The sequence below is a fragment of the Eschrichtius robustus genome, chromosome X (assembly GCF_028021215.1).
Source record: "Eschrichtius robustus isolate mEscRob2 chromosome X, mEscRob2.pri, whole genome shotgun sequence".
Classification (NCBI taxonomy): domain Eukaryota; kingdom Metazoa; phylum Chordata; class Mammalia; order Artiodactyla; family Eschrichtiidae; genus Eschrichtius; species Eschrichtius robustus.
Window position 1 is genome coordinate 50,383,533 of NC_090845.1, and position 10,434 is coordinate 50,393,966.

General features: G+C 36.6%; 1 protein-coding gene across 1 annotated transcript in view; it reads right to left on the minus strand.

Moving 5' to 3' along the window:
* Positions 1–10,434, minus strand: part of LOC137757484 (trophinin-like) — a 64,230-nt gene that overhangs the window by 53,509 nt on the left and 287 nt on the right.

Consider the following 10,434-nt stretch of genomic DNA (forward strand, 5'->3'; position numbering starts at 1 on the left):
TTAAAAAAAACAAACAACCCAATCCAAAAATGGGCAGAAGACCTAAACAGACATTTCTCCAAAGCAGACATACAGATGGCCAAAGAGCCCATGAAAAGCTGCTCAACATCACCAATTATTAGAGAAACGCAAATCAAAACTACACTGAGGTATCACCTCACACCAGTTAGAATGGGCATCATCAGAAAATCTACAAACAACAAATGCTGGAGAGGGTGTGGAAAAAAGGGAACCCTCTTGCACTGTTGGTGGGAATGTAAATTGATACAGCCACTATGGAGAACAGTATGGAGGTTCCTTAAAAAACTAAAAATAGAATTACCATATGATCCAACAATCTCACTACTGGGCATATACCCAGAGAAAACCGTAATTCAAAAAGACACATGCACCCCAATGTTCATTGCAGCACTATTTACAATAGCCAGGTCACGGAAGCAACCTAAATGCCCATAGACAGATGAATGGATAAAGAAGTTGTGGTACATATATACAATGGAATATTACTCAGCCATAAAAATGAACGAAATTGAGTCATTTGTTGAAACGTGGATGGATCTAGAGACTGTCATACAGAGTGAAGTCAGAAAGAGAAAAACAAATATCATATATTAACGCATGTATGTGGAACCTAGAAAAATGGTACAGATGAACCGGTTTTCAGGGCAGAAGTTGAGACACAGATGTAGAGAACAAACGTATGGACACCAAGGGGGGAAAACTGCGGTGGGTTGGGGATGGTGGAGTGCTGAATTGGGCGACTGGGATTGACATGTATACACTGATGTGTATAAAATTGATCACTAATAAGAACTTGCACTATAAAAAATCAAACAAACAAAAAAACAACTAATACCAAACTTTCTTTGGGTTATTTGTATGGAAATATGGTAATATAAATATTTCAGACATTACATGAAATTTCTAAAAATCTTATATGTTATGGTATAATGTTATAAGTCATAATTCTAGCTATTACTTTAAAATGTATATCTCAGAAATAACTAAATTTCCTTGTCAATTCCATTATTATGAACTTTCATCAAATCTTTAACCATGGTCATTTTTAAGTCTTTTGTCATTTACAGACAGTTCTGGGTGTACTCTGACGCTTTTGCAAAAATGTTCCTATAAAAGGGTTTCATCTTCAAGGAATTCATGGAAAAGACTCTGACAAGTACAGGTTTCTGGTAACTGACTATACTGCTGAAATGAATGAATAAGCATTTTCAGAACTCTAATGGAAAACTGATGAATTCATAAAAGTACTAAGAAAAGATCAAGATGAAAAAAAATTAATTACATGGGACTGAGTGAAGTGATGCAGATGATTATAATTTTTGTGACTTTCTCTTTGAATAAAAAAAAAAATCCCACAAGGACTCAGAGGCAAAAAGTATACAAATCAATTTTCACTGCAAAGTAAAGGAGCTGTTACAGTGGAGGATTACTGGACTGAATGTCAATATTATGACATAGTATGAGTGTGTTTCGTGTTTGGTAATTGCAATCAGTGTTGCTTTTGTTGTGGTCATCCATTTACAATGCTTGGTGTCAATTTATCTCTTGTAAAAAATAAAATACAGTGTGTGTGTGTGTGTGTGTGTGTGTGTGTAAAAATAAAAAAAATTTAAAAATTTAAAAAAAAAAGGAAAGAAGAAAAGTCTGAAGTCAATAATCTAATCTTCAACCTCAAACTACGAAAAGAAGAGCAAATTAAACCCAAAGCAAGAAAAGGGAAATGATAAAAATTAGAGTAGATATCAATAAAACTGAAAATAGAAAAACAGAGAAAACAAATGAAAGGAAAATCTGGTTCTTTGCAAATATCAATAAAAATGATAAACTCCTAGAAAGACTGATAAACAAAAAGAGAGAAGACACAGATTACCAAATATCAAGAATGAAAGACAGCATAATGAGGAAATGCTATGAACATAAATACAACAACTTAAATGAAAGGACCAATTCTTTGAAAACCACAAACTTCCAAATGTCATCTGACATGAATAGATAACTTGAATAATCTCATAACTATTAAAGAAATTATATTCTTAGATATAATTCTTCAGACAAAAGAAAAAACTTCAGGCCCAGATGGTTTCACTTGCGAATTCTACCAAACATTTAAAGAATAAATAACATCAATTCTACACATCTCTTCCAGAAAAAAGAAGAGAAGGGAATACTTCCCAAATTATATATTTCACATCTTTATTGGAGTATAATTGCTTTACAATGTTGTGTTGCTTTCTGCTGTATAACAAAGTGAATCAGCTACATGTATAGATATATCCCCATATCCCCTTCCTCTTACATCTCCCTCCCACTCTCCCTATCCTACCCATCTAGGTGGTCACAAGGCACCAAGCTGATCTCCCTCTGGAATGCAGCTGCTTCCCACTAGCTATCTATTTTACATTTGGTAGTGTATATATGTCAATGCTATTCTCTCACTGCATCCCAGCTTACCTTCCTGCTCCCCGTGTCCTCAAGTCCATTCTCTACGTCTGCATCTTTATTCCTGTCCTGCCCCTAGGTTCTTCAGAAGCTTTTTTTTTTTTTAGGTTCCATATATATGTTTTAGCATATGGTATTTGTTTTTCTCTTTCTGACTTACTTCACTCTGTATGACAGACTCTAGGTCCATCCACCTCACTACAAACAACTCAATTTCATTTCTTTTTATGGCTGAGTAATATTCCACTGTATATAAGTGCCACAACTTCTTTATCCATTCATCTGTCAATGGACACTTAGTTGCTTCCATGTCCTGGCTATTGTAAATAGAGCTGCAATGAACACTGTGGTACATGACTTTTTTTTTTTAAACATCTTTATTGGAGTATAATTGCTTTACAATGGTGTGTCAGTTTCTGCTTTACAACAAAGTGAATCAGCTATACATATACATATGTTCCCATATCTCTTCCCTCTTGCGTCTCCCTCCCTCCCACCCTCCCTATCACACCCCTCTAGGTGGTCACAAACCACCGAGCTGATCTCCCTGTGCTATGTGGCTGCCTCCCACTAGCTATCTATTTTATGTTTGGTAGTGTATATATGTCCATGCCACTCTCTCACTTTGTCACAGCTTACCTTCCCCCTCCCCATATCCTCAAGTCCATTCTCTAGTAGGTCTGTGTCTTTATTCCCGTCTTACTCCTAGGTTCTTCATGACCTTTTTTTTTTTTCTTAGATTCCATATATACGTGTTAGCATACGGTATTTGTTCTTCTATTTCTGACTTACTTCACTCTGTATGACAGACCTTAGGTCCATCCACCTCACTACAAATATCTCAATTTCGTTTCTTTTTATGGCTCTTTTTGAATTATGGTTTCCTCGGGGTATATGCCCAGTAGTGGGGTTGCTGGGTCATATGGAGTTCTATTTTTAGTTTTTTAAGGAACCTCCATACTGTTCTCCATAGTGGCTGTATCAATTTACATTCCTACCAACAGTACAAGAGGGTTCCCTTTTCTCCACACCCTCTCCAGCATTTACTGTTTGTAGATTTCTTGATGATAGCCATTCTCACCGGTGTGAGGTGATACCTCATTGTACTTTTGATTTGTATTTCTCTAATGATTAGTGATGTTGAGCATCCTTTCATGTGTTTGTTCACAATCTGTATATCTTCTTTGGAGAAATGTCTATTTAGGTCTTCTGCGCATTTTTGGATTGGGTTGTTCGATTTTTTGATATTGAGCTGCATGAGCTTCTTGTATATTTTGGAGATTAATCCTTTGTCATTTGCTTCATTTACAAATATTTTCTCCCATTCTGATGGTCGTCTTTTCGTCTTCTTTATGATTTCGTTTGCTGTTCAAAAGCTTTTAAGTTTCATTAGGTCCCATTTGTTTATTTTTGTTTTTATTTCCATTTCTCTAGGGGGTGGGTCAAAAAGGATCTTGCTGTGATTTATGTCATAGAGTGTTCTGTCTATGTTTTCCATTAAGAGTTTGATAGTGTCTGGCCTTACATTTAGGTCTTTAATACGTTTTGAGTTTATTTTTTTATACAGTGCTAGGGAGTGTTCTAATTTCATTCTTTCACATGTAGCTGTCCAGTTTTCCCAGCACCATTTGTTGAAGAGACTGTCTTTCCACCATTGTATAGTTTGGATCTATCCTGGAGAATGTTCCATGAGCACCTGAGAAGAAAGAGTATTCTGTTGTTTTTGGATGGAATGTCCTGTAAATATCAAGTAAGTCCATCTTCTTTAATGTATAATTTAAAGCTTGTGTTTCCTTATTTATTTTCATTTTGGATGATCTGTCCATTGGTGAAACTGGGGTGTTAAAGTCCCCTACTATCATTGTGTTACTGTCGATTTCCCCTTTTATGGCTGTTGGCATCTGCCTTATGTATTGAGGTGCTCCTATGCTGGGTGCACAAATATTTACAATTCTTCTTCTTGGATTGATCCCTTGATCATTATGTAGTGTCCTTCTTTGTCTCTTGTAATAGTCTTTGTTTTAAAGTCTATTTTGTCTGATATGAGAATTGCTACTCAAGCTTTCTTTTGATTTCCAGTTGCATGGAATATCTTTTTCCGTCCCCTCACTTTCAGTCTGTATATATCCCTAGGTCTGAAGTGGGTCTCTTGTAGACAGCCTACATATGGGTCTTGTTTTTGTATCCATTCAGCCAGTCTATGTCTTTTGGTTGGAGCATTTAATCCATTTACCTTTAAGGTAGTTATCAATATGTATGTTCCTATTACTGTTTTCTTAATTGTTTCAGGTTTGTTATTATAGGTCTTTTCCTTCTCTTGTGTTTCTTGCCTAGAGGAGTTCCTTTAGCATTTGTTGTAAAGCTGGTTTGGTGGTGCTGAATTCTCTTAGCTTTTGCTTGTCTGTGAAGGTTTTAATTTCTCCGTCGAATCTGAATGAGATCCTTGCTGGGTAGAGTAATCTTGGTTGTAGGTTTTTCCCTTTCATCACTTTAAATATGTCCTGCCACTCCTTTCTGGCTTGCAGAGTTTCTGCTGAAAGATCAGCTGTTAACCTTATGGGGATTCCCTTGTATATTATTTTTTGATTTTCCCTTGCTGCTTTTAATATTTTTATTTTGTATTTAATTTTTGATAGTTTTATTAATATGTGTCTTGGCATGTCTCTCCTTGGATTTATCCTGTATGGGACTCTCTGCGCTTTCCAGACGTGATTGACTATTTCTTTTCCCATGTTAGGGAAGTTTTCAACTATAATCTCTTCAAATATTTTCTCAGTCCCTTTCTTTTTCTCTTCTTCTTCTGGGACCCCTATAATTCAAATGTTGGTGCGTTTAATGTTGTTCCAGAGGTCTCTGAGACTGTCCTCAATTCTTTTCATTCTTTTTTCTTTATTCTGCTCTGCTGTATTTATTTCCTCTATTTTATCTTCCAGGTCACTTATCCGTTCTTCTGCCTCAGTTATTCTGCTATTGATTCCTTCTAGAGAATTTTTAATTTATTTTGTTGTTCATCATTGTTTGCTCTTTAGTTCTGCTAGGTCCTTGTTAAATGTTTCTTGTATTTTCTCCATTCTATATCCAAGATTTTGGATCCTCTTTACTATCATTACTCTGAATTCTTTTTCAGGTAGACTGCCTATTTCCTCTTCATTTCTTTGGTCTGGTGGGTTTTTACCTTGCTCCTTCATCTGCTGCATATTTCTCTGTCTTCTCATTTTGTTTAACTTACTGTGTTTGGGGTCTCCTTTTTGCAGGCTGCAGGTTCGTAGTTCCCGTTGTTTTTGGTGTCTGCCCCCAGTGGCTATGGTTGTTTCAGTGGGTTGTGTAGGCTTCCTGGTGGAGGGGACTGGTGCCTGTGTTCTGGTGGATGAGGCTGGATCTTGTCTTTCTGGCAGGCTGGGCCACGTCTAGTGGTGTGTTTTGGGGTGTCTGTGAACTTAGTATGATTTTAGGCAGCCTCTCTGCTAATGGGTGGGGTTGTGTTCCTGTCTTGCTAGTTGTTTGGCATGGGGCGTCCAGTACTGGAGCTTGCTGGCCATTGGGTGGTGCAAGCTTTGAGACAGAGATCTCTGGGAGAGCTCTCGCCGACTGATATTATGTGGGGCCAGGAGGTCTCTGGTGGTCCAGTGTCCTGAACTCGGCTGTCCCACCTCAGAGGCTCAGGCCTGACACCAGGCCGGAGTACCAAGACCCTGTCAGCCACACAGCTAGTTCAGAGAACGAGCCAGTGAAATGGAGTGGACAGTCGTACTGGAAGGAGAAGGCGCCCCCCGGGAGGAGGATGGTGCGGCAGGTGCCCCTGTTTCCCCAAATTATTTTAAAAAGCCACTATCATTCTCATACCAAAACCAGAAAAAGACAGTACAAAAATATTTTATAAAAGAACACTACAGACCAACATCCATCATAAACATAGATGCAAAAATCCTCAACAAAATATTAGCAAATAAGCTTTGCAATATATAAGGATAATATGCCAGAATGAAGTGGAGTTTATCCCAGGAATATGAGCCTGCTTCAGTATTTAAAAATCAATGTAATCCACCACATCAACAGGCTAAAGCCAAAAAAAAAATCTTATCAATAGATGCAGGAAAAAAGCATTTGACAAATTTAACATTGTCATGATAAATATATATCACCAAACTAAGAATGGAAAGTAAATTTCTCAACATGATAAAAGGTAGCGACAAAAACTCTACAGTTAAGATCATACTAATGGTGAAAGATTAACTGCTTTATTCCGAAGATCGGGGACAAGGCAAGGCTGTCCACTCTTACTGATCCTATCAACATCATAACGAAGTCCTGCACAGTGCAATAAAACACAAAAATGAAGTTAAAAGTATACAGACTGGAAAGGGGTCAAACTGTCTCCATTTGCAAATGACATAATTGTCTATGTAGATAACTTCAAGAAATCTACCAAAAAAAGAACTCCTAAGAATTAATAAGTGAGTTTTAGCAAGATCATAGAATACAAGGTCAACACACAAATATCAATATTTCATATTGGCACTGTACAAATGGAAACCAAAAAAATTTTTAAATACCATTTACAATAGCTACAAAAAAAGAAAATATTTTGGTATAAATCTAACAAAACATGTACAGGATCTGTATGGTTCTTTTAAAAAAATCAAAGAAAATCTAAATACATGAACTACATTCATGGTTCATGGGTTGGAAGATTCAACATAGAAAAAAATGTTGATTCTATTCAAATTCACCTATAGATGTGTATTGGGGGTCCCCAAGGCCACCCCCAGGTACAATGATTCCTAGGATGACTCACAGGACTCAGCACATAGTCACACTCATGGCTATGATTTCTCATAGCAAAATATACAAAGCAAAGAGAAAAGGAGCATGGGCAAAAATTGGTGAAAACCAGAAGCCAGCTTCCAAGAGTCCTATTCCCACAGAGTCTCTCAGGATGCAGTTAATTCCTCCAGCAATAAGATGGAACAATATGTGTAAAGTGTTGTGTAACAGGGAAGCTCATTAATGACTCAGTGCTTAACATTTTACTGGGAGCTGGTCACATAAACACTCTGCCTAACATGGACCAAAATTCCAGACTCGCAGAAGGAAAGCAGGTGTTCAGAATAAACCATATTGTTTGCACAAAGAGTTTAGGCACAGTTATCATTAGGGGGGAATTTTATAGCAGTGTAGGGAACTGCTTACCAATCAAGTTCCCAGATGCCAGCCAAAGGGCAACCTTGCAAACAGGCCTTTCTAAGGCTAGCAGCATCATGCCTGTTATGTTAACTCTTTTCTGCACAAGATGTAATTCAATTCCAATCAAACCCTCAGCAGGATTTTTTAGTAGATATAGACAAACTGATTCTAAAATTTGTCTAGAAAGGCTAAGACACTAGAATAGCTAAAACAATTTTGAAAAAAAAGACAGAATAGAGTTGGAAGAATCATGTCACCTCGTTTTAAGACTTACTATAAAACTATAGAAATAAAGGCTGCGATACTGGCAAAGGGATAGACACAGATCAATGAAACAGCATATAAAAATAAGTATAGAAATAGACCCACACAAATAAGGCAAACAGATTTTTGGCAAAGGTGCAAAAGCAATTTAGTGGAGAAAGTATATTTTTCCACAAATGGTATTAGAACAATTAGACATCCATATGCAAAACAATGAAACTTGACTTCAAAACCTGTATACCTTATACAAAAATTAACTCAAAATGGATTATAGATTTAATGTTAAAGCTATAAAACTTTTAGATAAAATATGGGAGAAAATATTCATGACCTAGGTTTAAGCAGAGTTCTTAGACATGACACAAAAATTGCAATCCATAAAGAAAACATTGAAAAACTGGACTATCAAAATTAGAAATTTTTGCTCTGTGAAAGACACAGATAATAGAATCAAAAGACTACAAACTGGTAGGATATATTTGTAAATCACACATCCAACAAAGGATTTGTATCCAGAATATGTAAAGAACTCTCATAACTTGACACAAAGAAAATAAACTACCCAATTTAAAACTGGGCAAAAGACACAGACACTTCATCAAAGAGGATATACAGATGACAAGTATGATGTTCAACATCATTGGCAAATGCAAATTAGAACTATGGTGAGATTCCTCTACACATCTATGTGGCTAAAGTTTAAAAAAAAAAAAAAAACAAACCCAGTGCTGACCAGGAATGCAGAGCAACTAGAACTCTCATACATTGCAGGTGAGAGTGCAAGATGATACGGTCAGTCTGTAGCACTTTCTCATTAACTTAAACATACATTTATCATATGACACAGCAATCCCACTCCTGGGTATTGATGTTAGGAATGAAAACTTATACTCACATAAAACCCTGTAAATTAACGTTTATAGATGTTCTTTTCACAGTCTCAGAAACTGGAAACAACCCAAATGGCCTTCAATGGGTGAAAGGTTAAACAAACCTTGGTACATCCATACCATGGAATACTACTCAGCAATAAAAAGGAATGAACTATTGATACACACAACTTGGACAGATCTCAAGGGAATTATGGTGAGTGATAAAAGTCAATCCCAAAATGTTACAAAGGACAAAAAGAGAAAAACAAATACCATATGCTAACACATATATATGGAATCTTAAAAAAAAATGGTTCTGAAGAACCTAGGGGCAGGACAGGTATAAAGATGCAGACGTAGAGAATGGACTTGAGGACACGGGGAGGGGGAAGGGTAAGCTGAGACAAAGTGAGAGAGCGGCATTGACATATATACACTACCAAATGTAAAACAGATAACTAGTGGGAAGCAGCTGCATCGCACAGGGAGATCAGCTCGATGCTTTGTGACCACTTAGAGGGGTGGGATAGGGAGGGTGGGAGGGAGACGCAAGAGGGAGGGGATATGGGGATATATGTATACATATAGCTGATTCACTTTGTTATACGGCAGCAACTAACACAACAATGTAAAGCAATTATACTCCAATAAAGATGTTAAAAAAAAAAGCGGGGGATAATAAACACACACAAATGTTAACACTGTTTGTAGGTTGTGGGATCATAAGTAATTATAATTTCTTACTTTGCTATAATAAATGGGAATTTTGTGCAATAAAAATAATAACAAAAGTTTTTTTAAAAAAAGATTCAGTTCATCATTCCAGCTGCTAGAGATATTTTATCTGTTATCCATTTATTTCCTATCCCTACTCCCAGTTTCATGCCATCTGTGAATTTGATGAGATGATCTTCTCTGTTCTCATCTACATCACTTATAGAAATATTGATCAGAACAAAGTCCACTGGCAGTCTACTAGAAACCTCTTTCTTGCTTGGTAATGATCAGCAATCTTTGTGATCAATTTTACTTATTTAAGATTTACTCAAATTCTACTCTTATCTAATTTACTATTTTGCATCATTTCCATAAGATGACATTTTCATGCTTTGCTGATGTTCAAATATACCATGTCTACCACATTTCCCTGGTCTGTCGCTCCAAAGTGAGCCTGAACCATTACTCTGGTACTTAAAGGATATTAAACTATATTACATTTTCTTCCCAATTGTATAGTAAGACTCTGCTGGGCATATACTATGCCTTATATTTCCTTGCAAACTCCACAGCAATCCTTTCAATTCCATTCATTCAACAAATATTTATTGACACCTACTACGTCCAGGTACTATTCTGGGCTATCCTTTGTTAGTATAAAATGATAATTAAGTATTCATAACAATATTCCCTCAACATCCAACCCTCAACAAACAGCCATCTGCCCTGTTTGGGGCTACAATGTCCTTCCTATTACCCATCCCATCCAAAGCTTGAAAGACTTTGTCACTAACCCCTATCCAAATCACAAGATATACTTTTACAGGATTTTGAGAATGATTAAACTGCCATACCATCATTGCCTTTTCTAGAAATCTCTCTCCTTCCACTGGGTTCTCCGAGTGTCTTATTAATAACATTCTTATAGTACTTAGTA